Consider the following 22704-nt stretch of genomic DNA (forward strand, 5'->3'; position numbering starts at 1 on the left):
ATGGTAAGCCCCATGTTGTTCACAATTTGCATAACAGCAAATACAAAGGTGCTTGATATACCAACACCAAAATATAGGAGAGGCATCCAATAAACAAGGGGCACATCCTGGAACACTGACATATTTTCACAGCCCCAGTGTGATTTCATTCAGATGTAGAAAGTGGCACACCTGGAGTATGTGGAGACTATTGTCAATGTATTCACTAAATGGGTAGAGGCATAGCCCACACGTAGGGCAGACGCACATGCAGTTCTGAGGGCCTTAATACAAGGTGTTATACCTACTTTTAGTTAATATTGAGTATCAACAGTGACAGAGGGAGCCCCTGCACAGGGAAACGGATATGGAAGCTATGCAAAATGCTAAATATACAGAGGAAGCTCCACTGGCCTTATCACCCACTATCAAAGGGGTTGGCCGAATGCCAAAATAGGGAAGAGACCTAAGAGATGTGCAGAAAACTCTCTGGAAGTGACCATGTACACTACCACTTACTTTAATAGGAACCACCAGCAGAATAACGGGATTAAGTCCATACAAACTACTCACTGGCAGACAAATACATTAGCCAGAAACTCCATTGGTGCCTTACAAAGAAGGGCACAGTGTAGTTGGCAGGCAATGCAGTACTTGACTATTGTAAAGTAGTAGCGAAAACTGTCCATCTTATCAACCAGCTGGTTTAAGAAAGCCTTACCTAAAAGCGTAGCCACCTCTTACTAAGTCTTCCAGCCTGGAAGTTGGGTCTACATAAGGAAGCACTACTTGAATAAACGATGGACGGATATCCACGAAGGTCTACTTATTACAAGAACAGAAGTTGGCTGCCAGGATGTATGCACTTTTTTTTAATGAATCGCAGGTATTGATCCCTTCTCCCCAAAGGGGAAACCCCCCTGTGAGGCTAGAGAGGCGAGCCAGCTCTGCAACACCCTCCCTAGTGGTGGAGGCAAGTGAGACCTCACCAGGAGAGACTCTCCCACTGGGGATAAGGACTCTCATTCCTGTGAGGAACTCCCTAAACCACGTACTAAAGCCGCATACATGGGACTGCCTAGTATAAAAACTAAGGTGACATCTTTTCATTTGGCTTTCCGTGTGGAAAAGAAAAGTAAGAGGCCTCTTTAACAAGAGACATGTTTAACTGGAATGAATCCGATAAGAGGAGGAGAGCCTTGTGCACAGGGGAAGCCCCCTGACATCAACCAGGCAGAGAATGCCAGTATGAACGCTGGAGGTTCATGTATGTGTGGATGCGAGGAAAGCATTGCGAGGAGAAAAGATGGAACAAGGCGTGACCACAAGTGTAGCGTGGTTGGCAGGACACCCAAAAGATGATGCGAGATCACCATTATGAGAAGTACCGATTGCTTTAGATTTTCCAAGCCAGTGTATGGCAGGGACCTGACAAGGAACCGAGAACGAGAAGCAGGCGACCGAGATGAGTGAGAAAGCATACCTAAGCCTCACCATCTTCCCCTGCATACAGAGAGATAGCAGGGGAAACTGGAGAAGCGGGAGGCTGCCGGCACACCCAAAAGATAATGCAAGATCACCATTATGAGAAGTACCGATTGTTTTAGATTTTCCGAGCCAGTGTATGGCAGGGACCTGACGAGGAACCGAGAACGAGAAACAGGCGACCGAGATGAGTGAGAAAGCATACCCAAGCTCCATCATCTTCCCCTGCATACAGAGAGGTAGCAGGGGAAACGGGAGGCTGCCGGGGCACCAGTATCGATCTGAAGAAATTCATGCTAGTTCCAAGGACAAAAACGTAAAGATAAGTCTGTGTAATTGGAATTCTAAAAAGCAGAGAAAACAAGTAACGAATAAACCGGCTGGGGAAGAGGGTTGTTATCAGAAGAGAAACTCATCCCAGTTCTGAGAACGAGATATTAAAAGGGAAAACTGTTAACAAGAGAAGTGAAAAGAACATACCCAACCCAGGTGGGGAACAAAAAGAGACCGGAAATAAATCCCCTCGGAGGAAGGGAAGATACCCCAAGAACAGGACAAAAGAGGAGGGAGAATTTTTACAAGGAAAGCCAAAAAAGGGGTTAAGGTAAACCCAACTCAGGAAAGCCTGAAATTAAAGACTGGGAAGAGTCTACAGGGGATGGCAAAATGTGAGGAACCAATGACAAGAGAAAACATTATAAATATAGATAGACAGCGCGAAAACCAAGAGTGCCTTGCTACGAGGCTATCCAAGGAAACTATGTTAAGACTATGTTAAGGAATATCTTTGCCACAGAGAAAAGTTGTAACTAAAGAGACTATCTGAAGGGAAGAGAAGACTAAGCGGATGTAAGACACTCTCCTGGCCTTTTTAATTTAGTTGGATATAGTGATAGGGTGAAATGGAGGTAGTTTGAATGGAGGACACATTTACTTTGATAACCAATATGCACCTTGAGTTCCATTTAGATAGGTAAGGTATTTGCTCTAGCAACAGGAAAAGTTAGGCCTTTTATTTATAATTTCATTATAGATATTGAATAATGTCCTCAGCGTGTCCTACTCCTTCTTCCAACCCACCACAACTTCAATCTAATGTTCAAATATAAAAATTAATTTAATGAAAGTGCATTTCGATGGAAATGCATATCATTGAATACATTTAATTGGATTTTATTTCGATGAAAGGATTTCCGATGGACAGACTAGATACCGTGCATGGCGACTCTTCACAAGGGTTAAGTCACACAGTGAAGGCCATAGAAGGCCTGCTGAGTGACTGCTGCCACCTGATGAGCAAGCATAGAGATCAGTATGAACCACACCAATGACTGGATCCTGCGGTACCACTGGTGCCGAGCCAATATGATTTACTTCATGGGTTGAGCAGGGTGAACCTACCATTTCTGGAAGGGCACAGTAACAAATGCTGCTGCGCTAGGCTCATTGGTTCATACAAATTAAACACTGGACTTCCCATGTAAGATGCCAAGATGAATCACTCTATCTGCATACATGGAGAATTAAGGCAGGAACACAGAAAAAGCAAACAAAATCAGAGAGTTACCTCACTTTTGTCCTTTGACCAGACAATCCCATATCCCCTTCTTATTGAAACAGTTTACACTTCAAAGTGAGCCTGGATGACAAAAGTAAGGAGCACCATAGCTATTCCCCTAAAGAAAGTCAGAATTACCCTGGGGTATGCCCACAAACCTTTTCAGATACCATTGAACATCTCTGTAAACATAGCCAAACTAGCAGGTAATGGGATTTCTGAATTTTCACTGAATGTTTCTTCACTACTGGCATCTACTTCAAAAATGTAAACTATTTATTTTAGTAAAGTGTAAACGAGCTTGAACCAGATCGAATCATCGTCTCCCTCAACCCAACATTGCATTTGCATCTGAATTGTAGCAACAATATTCAAATGGAAATATCCAATTGCCATAATTCTCAAACCTTCAACTACTGGACCCACACAAAGTCTCTCTCATGTATAAAAGGAGACCTCACTACTTTCCTTAGCATGCAATTGGTTCAGTCCAGTACTTTCTGAGAGTAAGCCCCCTGTCAGACTAGTAAAGGGATCACCAAGCGGCTGCGTGCTGCCACAAGCTACAAGATGTTGGGCCTGGGGGTGGCTTGGAAAGGATCCTTGCTCTGCCCTTACCACGCCACCTACGGTGCGGGTGTTGCATACGGAAGCACTAGCAACTACTGCCCCCATTGAAAATCTCCATTCTCCAAAAGTTACAGTACAGGAAGCAATGGAAAACAGACTGTAAAACAGGCGGGTTGAGAGTGAGAGCATTCTCCAGCTTGCAGAATGAGTTTACGAGAGCCTGAAGTGTTACAAAGTTGTTTTCGTGCTGTACTAGAAAGAGGAAGCCAGTGCAGTCAGAATGTCCACACTGCTGAAACTTGAAGAATCCAAGATGGCAGTCCTCATATGGAGTAACTAGTTCTGCTGAACTACAAACTGCGCACACCTATGGAAATTATCAATCCACACTTGGCCAGCCAATCCAGAGAGTTCACACTACTAGAGCCACATGTAACACTCCTATACAAATTCGAAGACCAATTACCTGCCCTTCAGTGATCTCAAAACAGACAGAGGAGGAGTCAAGACAGAACAATGTGGCTGTTTGGAGACTGAGTGGAAAAAGGTTTAGAGCAGGCTTGAGGAATGGAAAGGCATAGAGAAATTTGGAGCAGGTGGCAGTCGGGAGGCAAGAGACTATCAGAAGGAGCAAGGAGGATGAAGAAACTAATAGGGAGGAGGCAGAGGAGAACATCACAGGGAGAGAGAAGGATGCAGGAGAGAGAGAAATGGGGAGCTTTCTCAAGAGGACAAGTCAGACCCCGAGAGGTCTAAGAGATATGTATTTTTGAACCCAGAAACAGACCAGATGGATCCTGGGACAGGTGGAGGAACAAGCGTGAAGCAACGCGTTGAAGATGCATAGATGAAACCAGTGTCACATGCTTTGTGTCAAGATGACATACAATTATCCAACACAGTGTGACAAATAGACTGTGTCATTCATCATAAAGCTGAATTAGGTCTAGTTATCAACAGAGGTGGAACACCTTAGGACATTGTACCATTTGGCCTATGGTGTCCCAAAAAAAAATCTCTTGTTTTTTTTTGAGTCCTGGACTCTTCCACCACTCTTCCCCTGCTGCTTTTGCAACTATTTAATGTCTTACTAGCTTATCTCTGGGTCATTGGAGGCACTGCTATCTGACTTTGCAATGTTGTCAATTCTCTGATCTCCTCAATGCACTAAAGCCAACTAGAACAGCCAAGTGGCAGTGAGTGGTGTGGAGTGGAGCTTTGGAGTGTTTGAGTGTTTTTTCACTGTCTTCCTGGAGGAGGACTGCGTTGCAAGCATACCATCATAGCCATCATCACTGCACGTAGCGGAAGTGGCAGTGAGTGGTCTACCGTGGTCAGCTTTGATAGCGGAGGACCTGCAACCAGTTCTGACACAGCGATGTTCATTTCACCTTGTGAGGAATCTGAGGGCATCCTCATTTCCTTCCCCTTAACAGCCTCTTCTCAAGTGGCCAGGGAAAGGCCATCGCTACTAGATCCTGACCCTGGGGGTGGATATGCGAGGGAGGACTATGTGGGTGGAGGAGACTTGGGGAATGAGGAAAGGATGTCCTCAGATAATCCCCATTCCCTTTTCACAATGAACCCTCAGTCCCAGAAGCCTTTATAGGTTGTTGTCAAACCTTTCCTTTTCCTTCCTTTGTAAATGACCCTCGGAATTACCATTGTTATACTATGACAAGGAAGAGATCAAACAACCTCTTCCTCAACCTGCCTGTTTCTTCATTCTGTCCTCTTCAATCCAGAATAGGGCTGCAAAACATATCCTTGGCCTCAAGCCCTGGGGCTGTATCTCTCCAGCTCTAAAATCTCTCCACTGTCTCCAGGTTGTTGCAAGGAACAAACTCAAGACCCTCTGCATCATCCAGAAGGCTGTCTGGGACCTGGGACCACGCTACCTGCAACTCTCTCTTACTAAATACTCTACCTCCAGCTCCCTCTGATCTTCTGGCTCCAACTCTCTGCTAATCTAACGCTTCTCCAAGCAGAGAGCTGGGGGCAGACCTCTCTCCTCACCTGGCTCCCTCCTTTGGAACAGTCTCCCTCTCTCTCTCTCTCTCTGCCTTGAACCGGACCACCCCAAGTTCTGCAAACAACTCAAGACCTTTCTCTTCTTCTCCTCCTTCCCTCTCCCTATCCTGTGTTAACCATCTCCTCGGTGGCTGAGATTGGCAGCCTGGTCCCTCAAGAGTCCAATAGGGTCATGGCCTTCTGCCCAATCACCCCAGCAACCCCATGCACTGCCCACTGGGCCCACACCTGCCTGTTGAGTGGTTTCTCCTCTGCCCTGTACTTACTTTTTGGGTGGTAGACTGCCCTCTTCCTATGGGTTGTCTCTGCCCATGCACTTACCTGTTGCCCCCCTAACGGGCACCTCTGGCACTTCCTCCCCTATAGGACCCTAATAGTACCTACCCTCACCCCACCCCATTTTTTCATTTTTTCACTGGACGTGCACGCTCCAGATATCAAAAGGCTTAGTAGGACCGCTGTTTCTTTCTATTTATTCATTGTTATTTCCATTGTTTATTTATCTCACTTGTTCCCTTCCCTTGTGCCTTGTGGTGCTTTGAAAAACTGTCTTCCTTTATAAGCTCTTTATAAATGACCAATTAAATAAAATAAATAAACCTGTATGGCACGCTAAACACACATCAATCTCTTATTAATACAGGGGAATATCGGATTCATTATAGGACAAGAAAGAAACAACTGGGAATTATACCCCCATCCATTCAGTCATTACCTCTATTTCACACAAACACTGCCCCACAGTAATTTCCCTTTAAAACCTAGACAAGGAAGAGGCAACCGGGAGTTATGTACACTTCCATTCATTCACACTACTTTGGTACTGGGACGACGGAGGACTGTGGAAGAATACCATTAGACTGGTCAAGCATGTCCCACTAATAGATTCAACTATAGTCAGGCAAATGACTTACACCTGCAACCTGTTAAGGGTTCACAGGTGTATAAAATGAGAGACCAACATGAGGGGAGGAGCAAACCGCCTGGAGAGGCCAATGCAGATGGCAGACGTGGAGCAGGCTGGCGAGGGGCCGTCAAAAAGGACACTGTGTGTTCCAGAGGGGTGAGACATGCTGGGGCCTAAGCGGGCCAAGAGCGGGTCGAGTCACCTACAGTCCCCTGTGCCGTGTGTCCAAGCCGGAGCTGTGGGACACTGAGGGCTCCAGACTGCCGCGGCCGCTGCAGCAGGGTTTGAAGGCGGCAATCGCTACATACCGGAGCACCCGAAGAGCTCAAACGAAGCGAGTAGAAGCCCAACAGAAGAAAGAAGACACCCGTGGGAGCGCCACACACCGGTGAGTGTCAGAAAGGGAACACTCATACCGGAGCACTCCGGGTGCTGGAAAGGGGAATATGAAAATGCTGAATAAACTGAAACATATGTCAATGGTGGTTGGAACTTTAAGATTCCAACAAGAACTATTGAATACAGAAGTGAAGGAAAAATATAAAAAGTGTATTAAAATACGGCACGAATGAAAGCAAAGTGAAAGCAATTGAACATTTGTAAATAAAGTGAAGCAAGTAAGGAATAGAGTGAAAAGCAAGTGATGAACACTAATGGGCAATGTCAAAGCAAGGTGATGGAAAAGGAGTGAATTGTGTGAAATACACATTGTGGCAAAGGCAAAAGACTGCTAACGAGAAACAGAAGTGAATGTTAATTAATGACAGGTTCAGAGAGAAAAACCTGTGTTGGCAAGGAGTTCCAAAGAGAACAAATAAGTGTAACAAAGTGCCAAGGGTTATCGGTTGCGTGACCTGTGATATGGGCGGACCATATGGTCTGACAACTGCGCCTAGACCGAGTGACCCCTACTTGGAAAGATCCAAGTAAAGCCAAAATATAGAGGCTGCATTGTATAACAAGGGCTGAAGTGATTGAAGAAAATAACAATCTGTATGAACTATTGAGAAACATGGATGGTTAAAAGTTGAACTGTAATTATTACTGAGAGCCAAGAGATTTCGTAACCGATTGTAGGTTTGAAGCTGGAAAGCGGACCTCTTGGGGAAGGGAACCCCAAAGAACATTTTGGAACTGTTTTGAACTTGGGGAAGCTGAAAAGCAAGCCAGGAGATGGAAGAAGCTTGGAACCTTTACTTTAAAGACGGTTTATTTTGGTTGCTGACACCCCTACACATTGCATATCTTTAGCTGTGAGGCCAAGTATCGGTTTTTGACACAGACATACTTTTGAGCTGAAATCAATGACAGAAATTATGCTTAGTTTCTTTAGGTGGGGAAATCCCACCTTAGCATAGGGCAAGATAGGCCTTACTCCATCCTAACAAAGAAAAATAAACCACTTTATTCTGAAAAGTGAATCTGTTGTCCGTTTTACTTCATGATGCCTTCACAACCTCAACATTTCAACACTTCACCGCAGGAGTTTCATCGCCCGAATTTCAGGTCAGGACGTTTACTCTGGCCGTGCAGTGAAGCAAAGTGACACTGTGGCAGTGCCCTCTCTTTTTGATGCACAGAAATACACTTGTATACATTTATACGATTAGTGACGACCAGCCAGGCCCCCAACAAAAGCTTCCAAGTCTTTTAAAACCCTCTTTTGAAAGTATCCGCCTCACTTACCTGCTTTCCTGTGCTGCTGGATTTTTAGAGGATCTGCAAGTTTATGCAATGGCTTTCAAGTTATAAACATGCTTTTTTGTTTCCCCCACCTACGCCACTTTTCCCTTCTTTCTTATCTAAACTATAATGAATAAGTATGGCCTTCGGAGTCAGGGGGTTTGGCTCATTCCTTTACCCCCTATGCACTCCCCTGGTGGAAGGACGGATAAGGAGTTAGGAACAGGACTGAAACAGACTGCAAGGGGTGAGTGTGTGCCTTTGGATACTTTAGCTGCCAAGTGTGACACTGTTAGCAGGACGGATATGATGAACATGGACACAGATATTCCTGCACATATGGCTAATGCCCTTCCCCCTTTGCTCATGCAATCTTCTGTTCCCTTTAACAATACAGTACGCTTTCATGCTTCCACCCTGAAAACCTTTACGTCCTTTACTGGAAATGAGTCATGGGAGCCAGGGGCAACAGGAGTACACCCATCACTCCCACTCCTAACATTTCCCAGTGAAAGCCCCAATGACTCATTTGTAGCCCTTGTCTCTGTAGAGAGCTACTTAAGGGGATTACTGACCTGGAATTAATCGCTCACTATGACCAAGTGGATGTTCGAGCTATTGTGATAAAAAAGGCTATTAAAGAGGGCGGTTTATCTGGATCCCCGACTATTTGTCTTTCAGGACACCATGTACCCTTGGAGTCGTCAGACTCTCTTGTCAGGTCTCTTCTGGGCTATGTGCTGGGACCTCGAGTACGGACTGATCAAGCATTAATAATAATAATAATTTGCATTTATATAGCACTACAACCCCTAATGCAGCTGAATGCTGCTTGGTGGGTGGGGTCAGGGTTGATAGAGCAAATCGAGACCCTATCCTGCCCCTCCCCTCCACCTACTTCACCAAGGAACCAAGTGTTAATTTCTGATGATTCGGAACTCAGATTGCGTCTTGGCGCTGGTAACGGGAGGTCCTTACAAAACCTTCAGTGGACCCGACCACTATGGCTGGCATGTCTGAGGTGCCCAACCCCTGTTGTAATTTAAATATTGCTCTAACAGCCTTGCTTAACTACCAGGAAACAGTTGGCAATGCTTTGCGCACTCAATCATCTTTGTTAAACGAATTAAACGTAAAATTTTCATTTCTGGTGGGCTACCTCAAAGGGACAAAAATCGCAAAACATTTTCATGATGTACTGGGGATGGACGCAGCAGTTCAAACCAATGCTGATCAGGCTAATAATAACTTGGAAGTGTGCTGGGAGGAAGGCACAAACGAGGAGGCCAGGCTACGAGCTCCCTCCCACATGTGAACCTGAGATACTTTGGGGATTTCCAACAACCAATGGTTGGGTCACCACCTCTGCGCCAGAGTGCAATGCAGTTAGCAGAGGACCTGTTGGCCGAGTGCGGAGAGAGGAGTGTGGTTGAACATGTGGTGAATACCGTAGAGGAGCGGGCAAATTTGCCAATTTCTAAACAGAAATAAATCTGGAAAGGGCAAGAAATCTAAGTTGGGCGAAGAAAACAACCGACACAGACAAAACAAAAAGGCTGAAAGCAAAAATATCTCGAAGGGTTCAAGAAAATTCCACCTCGAACCAATCTCGTGGGTCTTCAAGGGGACACCTCCTAATTTTTTTTTCTTCAGTTATATATGGTAACACATTACCTTTACAATATATTTGATATATACATTAAATCACATATGATATGTAATTTATAACGTATCTGTACACAAGTGTCGCTAATATAAATAATACTCTACTTTACCTAATATAATTATAAATAAAAAAAAGAAAATAGGATAATTAATCAAGTTTCAAAATTAACAATATTAAAAATCACAAATTTTACAGAATTAGATGAGCCATTTAATAAACTAGACCAAAATGCATCAATATCAATAAAATCCAGTCTATATATAAAAATTCTATAAAGCAATAATCTTTTCAAACTAAAAAAGGGACATGTCATCAAAAGGTGCTTCAATGTTTCAATATTATTTTTATCCTTACAGACTCTACAGAAACTCATTTTAACTGCATTTTTTTTCCTTCTGGCTAACACTTCTCGGGTCAAAAGAATGTTAATTTGAAATCTCAAGAAAGCATATTATCCCTTACGATGAGGAAATAAACCTATAAAGTCAGGTAAAATTCCAGCCATCTTATACTCAAATTGAAGATATTTCAAAGACCTATAACTGCATATTTTCTCAATAGTTCTTTTCGGGTCATCAGTGTACAGCTTTTTTTTTTATAATCATAAACTTGATACTTAAATCATTTAATGCATTACCCAGGTCTCCCAATATCTTGGAGCATATATCCTCATATAATGACGTTGTACCATTTTGTCATTTCTTCAAGATATATTTCATATCTTCATAGAGAGATTTTCACTGGATTTAAAAACTTAAAAACAAGTGTAAAATTCTCCATTCTATCTCAAGACCGGAGGCGAGAATTATGCTTTCTCTTCTTTAATCTTTCTCTTCAGCAGATTCAAATCTTGGTATCCATTTTCAGTAAAACACATATTTATATATATTATTTTATTTTAAATGAAGAAAACATACCATACTTTGTTTCCCATGAATCCCAGAGTCTTTTGACCATACTGAGATCCATGTGTCACTTCCTGTTTAAGTCCCTTCCTCTTCTTTTTCTGCTCTTCACAGAGTTAAGTACCTTGCTTATATATCTCTCTATAACAACGTGTTTTTTGCCTTAAATATGTGATTTCAAATTAAGGTTCACAGATATTTAGAGCAGTAACGCTCTCCGAATACAAGCACCACTTTTACTTACACTCGCAAGCATTATTTTCCATCCTTTTCGGCTTTATATATACGTTTTTTTACATCTTGCAGTTTCCCTTGAGACACACGCACGGGCATGCGCACAGCAAGACACAACAGAACCGGAGAACAGCTTGGCCCGCGATTATCTGCCTCACGCCTTGGACTTTCGGCTGCGCTCCATATTTCACAATCAACTCACGAACAACGGGTGATTGCGTGTGTGATCCATATTACAGGAAATATTCCGAAACAGCGCACGGACAGCGGGAGACTACTCGCATACGCGAGGCACCCATCCCATATCTAGGACCTATCCTCTGATTTTGCCGACAACGAACAGCAAGCTGAATTCAACGGTCGTACACCAGGATTTCTAACGCGTGGGACATACTTAGCAGCACAGTGAAGCTGCAAATAGATAAGAGTCTGAAAATAGTTAGAAGTAAGCAGCCTCCAAGGTATTTAAGACCCACAATACTGGGCCACACATTGAGTCCACATTAAGGACTTTGAGGAAAAAGGTAGCATAATCTCAGCTTACCACCTGAGCCTCACACCCCTATATGTCACCACTCAACCTCCAGGAGGACGTGCCATTCAGCCTGCATCGTTCAGACACATCATTAAAATGTAATCAGAGGAGGGGAGTGTAGGAAGCCAGGAACACAGGCTTTCTGAGGGAGTGTTTTCTGAAGAATAAGATTCAGATCTCACTCTCAGCTTTAAGAGAGTACTAGGAGATTCTCTAACTAACTCTGTGGCACAAGTGGTAGGCCTGCTCCAGGATAGACTGTGGAAGCCCTAAAATACCTCATCGAGGGTGGGCTTAAGAAGACAGACTCTAAAGACATAGCCAGCACATCCTCCGAGCAGCAGGGCAGCAAGTAAAGGGAGAGAGTTGACTCGCAAGTGTAAAGCCTCACCGACTCCCCAGGGTCCCAACAAGAGAAGGCCTCCTGAGGCTGTCGATGCATTCCAAAAGCTGAAAGATGATTTTCTATTAAATTTACCGTGCTAAGCCTCCTACCCCCTTCCCCAGGGGCACAAAACACAGTGGATGACAACTCCTCATCGGAATCCTTGAAATAACCAACAAGTCATCATTTTGAGTTACTGACCTTGCAATGGAAGAACCTCTCCTATGGGCTCTGATGCCCTTCATGTTGCTGTTTTCCCCTTTTAAAATGTCTTCTTTTTATTTCTTATAGTTTCTAAGGAATAGTATCCAGAAAACGTACTTAAGCTATTATCCTTTACTAGAACTTCATACCGTTCATTTGACATATGGTTCTGCGATGTTCCACTTCAAAGATCTTTAAACTCTGAATCGTTTCTTGTTATATTTAACTATTCCCACAGTTTTGGTCATTTCACTCATAGTTTGTAGCGTTCACCATCTTAAAATACGCACACTAGAGATTTCTTATAAAAGCGGAACCAATGCGCAAAAGCCCTGGTACACAAGACCATGTATTTCTATTATGGGTGCCTTCAATGGTTAAATTATGCAAAGATTTGAAAATTACTCAAACAAAAACAATTGCGCAACCGCATCATTTTAATATCATTGCAAACCACATATGGTGGTGTCAGTGGTTAAATTTCAAATGGGCGCTATCACCCGAACCCGGATCCGACTATTGAAAATCCCAAATTTAGGTCAGTTATACTCCCATATCAGGTTGTGTGAACAAATAGCTTCTGTTGGTGTCATATTGTTTCATTGCAAAGCGGGGCTCTTACCTGCATCTGGTTCACTCGCTTGCTTCGTGATTCTCTGCTCGCATTCTCTCGAAGCAGTGTCAGTACTAGTTAAGATGCTCGACGCTCAAAGCGAGAACGTGCGTAGGAAACCAGCGCATGGTGCCTGGAGGTAATCTTTTTTATGGCACTGTCATGTAACGGATTTATTTTTGACATAAAGTAGTGAGTAGTGCACTTACCCAATGATTATGTTGTATTGTTGACAATGCTTATGAGCTAAGGGTGAAAAAAAAATCTCATTTGTTTTATTTTTATTTTTTATTGCTTTGTGCTCGCATCCTGACTACATGCTGATTCTCGTAATAATGTTCCTCTGTCTTACCTGGAGAGTTTGCTGCTCTGTCAGATGACTGTTCTTCTCTTGGTGGTGCATTAGTCCTTGTCGCAGAACGTCGACCCTCGTAGAGAAATGTCTGTTCTGGGAGAGTGCCACTATGCTGGTCTGAGTTGAGACAGCTGGTGTGAGTGGCCCCCCCTCGCAGGCACAGCCAATGCAGCGGAAAAAGCCTGCTGCGGCATAAAAAACCCTGAGTGCTGACTGTGGATGATTAGCAGGTAATTCTTCCAGAGGATGTTATACTGGACCAAGAGAACGGCATAGGATCCAGAGTTCACAAGGGCTAGTGCTGCTCACACCTTTGAAATTGACCTGACGAATGGAGCAAAGCAAAAACAAGTGAGAGAGACAGCAGTGGGAGCACTTCGGCATGAGAGCCGAACAAGTAGAGAACAGAGAGAGATTAATTCCGGTAATAGAATTCTACAACAAGAAGGCCCTCCCTCCGATTACATTTGGTGCGCATAATATGCTTCTATCTACGGTGACCGACTGGTCCAGCCTTGAGAGCTGCTTCTGGCGAAAGTCCTGAAACTCCTTAGGGTCAAGGGTGGTCCCAGCAGCAGTCTTCGGGTATGAAATGGGTCAGTTATCCATAAAAGCCTGCGTATTCTGGAAGGACTTGACTATGCTGTCCATAATAACGCTAGCAGCAGAGAATATACTATCTGTTGGGAACTAAATGAGCTAATGGAGACGAAGCCCTCCCACCAATTTAAGTGGGTGGCAGATTGTAGGATTGTAATGAAATTATGACAACATACAATGTAACCCTTGAGCTGATTGGCCTATTTCCTAATAAAACAAAAAAGAAGCTTTGGGAAATGGACTGAATCCATAACATTGATGATGTCTGGAAATACTGCACCTATGTGGGAGTCCTACTTGATGTGAGACGAGCGGGGGTTATTCTAGCCTTCTTGATTAAATTCCCAAGTGTCTTTTGGTGCACGCAATCGCAGAGGTCAAGGTTAAACCTCCTTCCAACTAAGGAAATCTTGGGGGCTAGGGAAAAGGTGCAGAGGGAACAGAGAACTTGCAGATTCTGTGAAATTCAGGGGAAAATAGAGACCTTGGGTCACATAATATTGGAATGGCAGAACGATCCGCAAACATTTTACTTTAGACACCTTTTAGAAGGCTTTAGGACCTTATCAAGAGGGACAGTTTGGCAATTCATCATGCTTGGAGCCTTGCTGCACTGCACCTTTTGAAGGAAGTTATACCCTAAAGCCCGCACTCGACAACTATTGAATGCACTAGTTGAGTGATGTATATTGTGCGTTTAGTATTTTGACTTTATTTTGTAGCCACTTGAGAAACGTTGCTTTTTCTTCTCTTTTTACTGTATTTTAGTTGTTTTTACACATTTCTCAATTGTCTTTCTAAACTGTAATTAATGAATTTGTATAATTGATTGATAGTTTATATGCTGATGTTTATCATAGTGTATTTTTGTTAAAAAGGTTCAATATTTAAGCATACAACAATAAAAAAAAAACAGCTAAGTACGGAGGAAGACAAAAAGTGTTACAAGTGACGTACATGAGCCAACGATGATCCATCCAGAGTTCCACAAATGTGGTGGGATTATTTTACTACCTCCGTCTTCCCGCTGTTGACAGAGCATGGGGTTGTCAAAGACACATACACCGGTCTAAAACAAGAAGCAGTTGTAGTGGCGCAGCTGTCAATTTATCCTCCTCTACAGCCATTAAGACCGTCCAGTGGCAGAGTGATTGGCTGGCTCCCGAAACCCCAATGGACGGAGATTAGAGATATTTCACTTTAGGTATTTCTTCCTTTTGGTTTCCCCATTTTGCCCAAATGTGTACAAAACCACAATAACCCTTGTTTAACTGGACTGCTCGTGTTGTGCCTTTTTGTGTAACCCAATCTGATTCATTGAGGATGGTGTCAGAATTATGATTCACAAAGGCCAGCCTACAAGCCCTCCCAAGACCTCCATCATGCTTTCTTCTAAAGCTATGCCGGAGTTGGCTTTCTTTTATCTATTTAACAATGAAAATGGAGGAACATTCCCCCAGTGGGCTACACCCAATTAACACTGGCTTGAGAAGCTAGCTCCCCAAAGGTACTTCTGGCCAAATAGCAGCAAAGTCAAACCTGGTGGTGATGTATGGGATTGCTGTAGGAGCAGGACTTGATAGCAAAACAAAAGGTGATGGCTGTAAGGTTTAGAAGTGATCTTAAACTCTGGGCAAGCCCCCAGACCATTGTTCTTCAGCCTGCCAAGACATCACAGAAAGGGGAAAGACCACATGAAAATCTGGCTTGGTCCCACCCCTAAAGGGACAGTCCAGTTTGAACTGCTAAGTCACATTCCTTCTGCACGAGTCAACAAGCATCACTAGACATGATTCAGCCTCATTATGTGTCATCAGTGAGGAGTAGCTTGGGTCTCTAGGCCCAGCAGGCTCGCAACCCACGTCTGGGCATACCCATAGCACTTGGGGTGACGAAAGCAAAAGGTTTAGAATAAATCTGAACCTCTGAAATTTCTCTGAGAAACTCTCCAGACCATCCTTCTTCAGACTGCCAGGGAGAAAGACCATATGGAAATCGGGTGTGGTCCCACAACACAGAGCAGTCCATCTCAAACTGCTAGGTCATATCCCTTCTGCACAACAACACAAGCATCCCAGACAAATTTCAGCCTCATGGGTCTTTCCCCCCAGTCCAAATTATCTATGAGGTATATCTACCTAGCCAACCAGAGGAGGTTACCAGTGTGCCACCAAGCAAAATGTCCTAAAAAGAATTGGAGTCTTCCCATTCCCATGAGGAAATCCAACCAGTGGTTCCCAACTTAAACCAGACTATATCCAAAACATGGCTCTGCTAGAAGGGGGCAGAGGACAAGAGGATCCCATAACACATGCACTCCTGACTCGTACAACAATCTATCCCTCAGAGCTGTCTTTGAGCAAAAGTGATCACTTTGGAAGAAGGAAGATAGAAAACGTTTTTGATCAGTTTCAACTGGTGAATAATGGTCATTTGGAGCAGTTGCCACACAGCAAGCACCAGCCTTGACATATTTTGTCATGCAGAGTGCTCCATTTCAGGAATACTCTGCATTGCAGAATGATTACCTACTGGCCTTGCAGGCGCTCATTTGGGGCGATGTTGCATCTGGAGGCCTGCAACAACTCAGGCCCTGCAGCCAGCACATGGAGCCATAAAAAGTCCTAGACTAGTGGGACTCAGGGAGGGGCATGTCAATCAACTTCCATCCCTGCTTTCCACTGAAAAAGTGGGCCCAAGGAAAGAAAATTAACTGAATAGATAAGAGATAAGTTTATGATTTGCCAGAGTAGTCTGATTTTGTTTGATGTGAGTGATCATATGTGTGCATGTGTGACACGTGTATATGTGTGCATGAATGAGATTCAGTGAAACGGGGCAGGTGCAGGCACACTCACACCTACGTGATTCACCTGTTATGTGAATGGATATGGGGATGCTGGCCTATTTTGGCACAGCTAGCATGGGCAGATCTGTTTTTAGTGGCATGGCATTATTACTGGCATTATGGGCAAAGCCAATGTGTGTTTTCTTTTATGTGAAAACTGGATTATGTTGGCAGAGTCAGCATGAACAGGTTTTCTTACAATTAAATGACTGGCAATATGGCCAATGGGTTGGAGGGACAGAGCAATGTCTCTTGTAGTCCCATTTCCATATCCTGTCTCTGAGCTCTTTGATGCCTTCCAACTGACGAAACGAAAACCAACATACCGCTCTAGTCTGAGACTGAACCGGAACTCCCCAACAAGGGGTCGCTGCAAGGCAAATGCTTGCAATTTTGTTCGCGATACATTGCTTAACTTGTTCTCTGACTCTCAGCTAGTCTTCTGGTAATCAATCACCTGTCAGAGAAGACATGCATTAGGGAGGGTCATACGACGCAATGTACTATAAATACATGATAGGCATAATTTCATAATTGCTCACCAATTCTTTGTGTCGCTGGGTGGGATAATGCTCACCTCTGTGTCTTTAATAGAATCAAGTCTCCCTGCGCTACAGCAGGGGTAATCTTCATTCTATGTCAAGACCGGAGGCACGCATTATGCTTGTTCAAAGCTACTCACTGCTGCTGCTGCCACACTTGCTATTGGCTTAAAATAAAAGGTCTTGAATGTGGCATTGGAAGACCAATCCACTGTCCTCAAGATGTCAGGAAGACTCGCTTCGACCCCAAAAGCTTTGGACGCCATGGCGCCCCTAACTGAATACACCCAGAATTGTGTCACGTCAATGCCTGCCAGGGTCATGATTTCCCACACCCAGCGGGTTATAGTCGCTGCTTCCCCCAGACACCATCATTGCCTGGACTGTACTCCAGCCGTTTGTCTTTGATAGGCACTGACTTAGTTACAATCATATGCAGCATTTTATCAAGTTCATCTATTTATCTGATCCTACAACTGCATTTTCCCATGGAGGCAATAGGATGCAATATATTTAAATGTGGTGCTTCCACTATGTACTTGTTGGCTGACCAGCACCTGCATTGTAACGTAAAAAGGTTCTCGATTCCAAGATGTAATCTGCCATTGGCCCTACCCCCGTCCTGCCCTTGCTGCACACACATAGAGTGGAACGGAAGGCGCCGATGATGTCACTGCACTCCCCTGCACGTGACGTTGCGATGCCGCAGGTCTCCATGATAACTCTAAATACAAAGAATCGGGCGGCCGCATGAGAGGTTCCCTCTCCTGCAATATGCCTGCAATCTTCGCTAGGTGAGTGAACTTTACCAATTAACTCTATCACGCACCTTGATGATCGGGAATTCATGAACCAGGTTCACTTACAGATTCAATTCCTTATAGATTGGGAACTTCACAGACCTCAACTGAGGACCGTATGCAACGAAGCCCTGGTAAGGGCTTCCCCATCCCACCTTTAATATTGCCCATACTTATGAAATCCTTCTAATCCACACTATTATGTTCACAGATACCAAGAGCCACCTGTTAAGGTAATTTTGACTAATCACTTTCTCCTGACTGTCGCCATTATGTATGTAATTTACTGTATCACTAATATCATATCTTATTTCTTTTTCATTTCTTTATTCTGTTTTCCTGTTTTTTCGCTTTTCTGATTATTCCAATTGCCTGAATTGAGGTATGTACACTGTTTTGTATTGCATCACGTATGTTATCATGCACATGTACATATTATTTGTAAATGTATGCGCTGTTATCACAAAAAGTTCAGTCCTGAAGACGGAATCCCATTCCGAAATGCATTGGCTTATGAGCTTACATGCCTGAAAATGCCTTTTGCCTCCTTGAATAAATAAATATGTATTTGGGCATTTTACGAAAAGCACTCATGTACTGAGCTCATGATTTATCAATTTATTGAAAACGAACTATACGAATATTGAAGCTTTTCTGCAAGAGCACTTTGTGAGCGCCTGGTCAACTGAGTGGATACACTCAGTTTTGTGTTCCTCTGTATCTTGATACCTCTGTCACAGGATCTTATATACCAGGCACCTTATGTACCAGGATCTTCTGTACCAGCATCTTATATACCAGAATCGTATATACCTTGAAGCAAACACTACCATACCTTGGTGCATCTTCTGAACTAATCAAGTTTAGCATCTATATTTGGTTGTGTCCACCTACTTTCCACATACTTTCATCATATAGTTCAATTGCCTGACCATAGTTAAGACATTCCTGATCTATACAAATCTCTGCAAGCCTCTTCCTCGTCCCAGTACCATAGTGTTTTAAATGATGGAAAATGTGTTACAATAGCCCATAAAGACCGGGGGAGGGCTATGTTGATCTTCACAAGGGAAAGAGGATATCATTTCTCATCTGCGGACATCCTCCCCCCAATCCCTAAGGACCCTCTACCCAGGTGATCCTCCCTCGCATCTCTGTCCCCAGGGTCACGATCCAAACGCGATGGCCTTTCCCTGGCCCCCTGAGAAGAGGATCCAAGGGAAGTAAGTGTGAGGATACCCTCAGGTTTCTCACATGGGCATGCTTACTTTAACACCCCGCATCAGCCTCACCACCGCAAGGTGTTCCCCCATAGGGGTGGTATCCAATGGATCATGCCTTGCTGACCTATAGACCCATACGGTTCAAAATACTTTACCGCCTCTGGCTAGGGATGCTAGAACATTTAGCACTTTCACTAAAGGGGCTGAAACTGGACAAAGGTCATGCTGGCTGCACCATAGGCACCATCTCCTTCATGCAGCTTCTATAACTCCTGAGCGTAGCGGGGACCCAGGATTGCTCGATAAAGTCTGCAGCTGGGCCTGAAATGTCTGGCAGACTCCATCTGCTCCCGATACCCTGCATGCTAGCAGAGGTAGTTGCCCCGTCTTCATCAGATGATCATTCCATGAAGGGTCTGATAGGAAATCCTCCCTGCAAGGATATGCAAAGAATATTCCATCAGAACTGGAAACCACACTTGCGACTTTCAGTTGGGGTACCATGACAGCTTCTGCATTCTCCCGCCTGATCTTCGCTCGAACCCTGACTAACATCATTAAAGGGGGAAGCGCAATGTTATGCGCTCGACCATGCTTGAAGAAAATCATCCACCCCCTGCACTACTCGGTCAGACTCCAGCTGAAAAACGTTGGTAATTGTTTGTTCAACCTGGACTCGAATAGATCAGTGTCTAAGTGACCGCAGAGGGCTGCAATCTGAGCAAACCCCTCTCTGTGGAGCATCCAGTCACTGGAGTCATGCCAGTAGCAAGAGTTCCATTCCACCACTACATTCTGCATGCCTGGGAGATACTCTGCTGTCAGAGAGATCTTCCAGTCAAGACACTAATGCCAGAAGACCTTCATCAGTTCCACCAGCATTCACGACCGTGTGCCCCGCAGGGGATTGATGTATCGGACCGCAGAGATGTTGTCTATTCTGAGCAGGATGCAACACTCCGCCTTGCCCTTGGTAAAGGCTTTTATCGCAAAACAGCCTGCGAGCAGTTCTAAGCAATTGATGTGGAGGGCCCGTTCCTCCTGCGACCGTATGCCGGACATCTCCAGATGGCCACACCTCGCTCCCCAGCCTGCCCTGCTGGCGTCAAACTAACTCTGGGACATCTCCAAAGATCGCACGCCCGTTCCAGGCTTCCATGTTCTGAATAATAATTATTCACATTTATATAGCATTACGAAACCTCAGGCGTCTGAGCGCTGCTTATTATTACCCATGGTGTGTGGTGCTCATTTATCGACCTCGGACGGATGAAAGGCTTAGTTTGGCGCTGCTGTGATTCGAACCCGCATCGGCAGGCTCTGCACAGATGCCAAAGCGAGCACTCTACTCACTGTACTATCTGACTGGCTCAAAGCCACCATTCTATTTCTAGCCTCCCTTCTTGATCCACGGGTGGCAACTGATGGTAACCCAGACCTTCCTGCAGGTGGCAAATGTTCTATCTCGGAACGAATCTTTAATGTAGTGGGCCCGGGAAGATGGCTTGGATGGAGGCTGCAAGAAGTCGGACAATCCACGCTAGAACTCAGAGGGATATATCGGGCTTCGCCTATGCTGCTCTCAGATCTTTCTTTATTGCTCTCATCATGGGAGCTGGCAGCTCCAGAGTCGCTCTCATTGTGTCCACTACAAACCCCAGAAATGTTAAGTGTTGTCTGCGGACCAGCTTGGAGGGAAGACACAAGCTGGGATGCCCACTGCATTTGGTTGATAAGCACCTGCTTGTCGCTTGCCAGCATAAGGATATCGTCCAAGTAATCGATCATGCGGCTACCTCTTTTTCTCATGGCCACCGCTGCCACCGGCCTCGTTCATGACTTTTGTGAAAGCCCAGGTCACTGAGGCCAGACCTAACGGAAAGCATTTGAATTGCCATACCTATTCGCCCATTAGGAATCTGAGGTACTTGCGGTGTGCCCTGGCAATCAGGATCGTCAGATAGGCATCTTTCTGATCCAACCTCACAAGTCAGTCTCCCTTTCGGTGAAGGTGTCTGAGGTGGTGCACTCCTTCCATCTTGAAGTGCCTGTAGACCAGTCACCCATTGAGTTCTTTCTGCTTGATACCTGGCCTCACTTTGTCTTTCCTGTGCACCAGGAACATGTTGTTGAAGGCTGTCACTGCCCTGTCGCTGCACTCTATCGCACCCTTGCTTGCCAATTGCTTTAACTCTATTTCTAGAAGCTCGGTCTCTTTGTGCGCTTGCGTGAAATGCTTTGGTCTGGTACGCTGCAATGGCGGTGCCATGAACTCTAACTGAAAGCCTGCTACCATCTGTAGCAGCCATGAATCTCTTGAAAGCATTCGCCAATTTTGTAAGAATAACAGTGTCCTGTCCCCCACCAGAGGATAGGTTATTGCACTTCTCACCTGATTGAGCTCCTGGGTGACGGTAAAAGCCTTGCCCTCTGTGCCCTCGGTTTCCATGCCCTTGCGCAGGGAAGAATGCGTCTTGTTGACGGGACTCCCAGTAATGGGCCCTTGGCTTCTGATGTCTTCACTGTGAATGGAAACGACCAGACGCACGACTTCTGCTGCGCCCAGTCCCGGTAAAAACTCTTGAGAGGAACCATTTTTTAATGGACGTTTGTGCTTTCTCGAGGGCCGTATACGTGCCCACAAATCTTCCCATTTCTTTTGCGAAGGCTTCCCCAAATAGAAAATCTTGAGCGGCTTTGCTTGCCTCATAGGATGCCAGATCTCCTAGTTTCTAATCTATCTTTAATTGTAGGCCTCTCCTCCTTTCGGATGACAAGGCACAGTTTGTGTTCCCTAAGAAGCACCCCAACCTTTGCGTGCAGTTGACTAGGGTGTCGGGGTCCACGGGCACCCCGGTAACCTTGGCTCTTTCCGCTAGGTCCAGGATGTTATCCTTTTTGATAGGCTTGCATAGCCTTTGGGTCAAATATGTCGCAACTCTTGGTGAGGGCAGTCAGTCATTTGATCTTGGGTGCACGATTGACTGGGTCAAACATGTCAGCTAATTCTTCTTTGGGCTCCTCCAAATGCTTCTCTTTACATTTCCTCTTCCCACTCTGACTTTTCGGAGGATATCAAGTCCAAAACTAGGGACTCCAGTGAGGAGTCTTCATCCCCTATATTTTGCGCCCCTAGGGAAGGGGGTAGGAGGCTCGCCATGGTTGACCGCATCATCAAGGTGCCTTTCTGCTTCTTGAATGTGACAGCCTCAGAAGGCTTTCTATTTCCCTTCTTGTTAGGGAGTCGAAGAGCTCTTTCTCTTATGGGTCTGTTCTCTCCCCTCATTAGCTGCCTTAATGGTAGGCTGTTCAGAGGACGTGCTGGTATCAACATTGAAGCCTTTTTTCTTACGATCATCCCCAATGAAGTACTCTAGGGCTTCCAGGCTATCTTGGAGTGGGTGCACTCCTTGAGACACTGCGTTAACAAGGGAGTCTCCCAATACTCTTTTAAAACGAATGGTTAGATCTGTCTCCTAGGAGAACACCTGGTCTTGGCTCCCCACACCCCTGTCATCTGACTCCATCATATAAGTTAAATCACTAGTGCCTAGGTGCCTGGACTGGGCAGGCTACATGGC

At 44.8% G+C, this 22704-nt stretch overlaps 1 protein-coding gene across 1 annotated transcript in view; it reads right to left on the bottom strand.

The window, feature by feature from the left end:
- TMEM94 (transmembrane protein 94) overlaps positions 1-22396 on the bottom strand; it is a 2019771-nt gene extending 1997375 nt beyond the window's left edge. The window contains exon 1 of the mRNA XM_069654803.1: positions 13108-22396. The gene's annotated coding sequence lies outside the window, so the exon portion shown is untranslated. The remainder of the gene's footprint in view (positions 1-13107) is intronic.
- Positions 22397-22704: the final 308 nt, after the last annotated feature.

The sequence above is a fragment of the Ambystoma mexicanum genome, chromosome 3q (genome assembly GCF_040938575.1).
Source record: "Ambystoma mexicanum isolate Mex_15411 chromosome 3q, UKY_AmexF1_1, whole genome shotgun sequence".
Lineage (NCBI taxonomy): Eukaryota > Metazoa > Chordata > Amphibia > Caudata > Ambystomatidae > Ambystoma > Ambystoma mexicanum.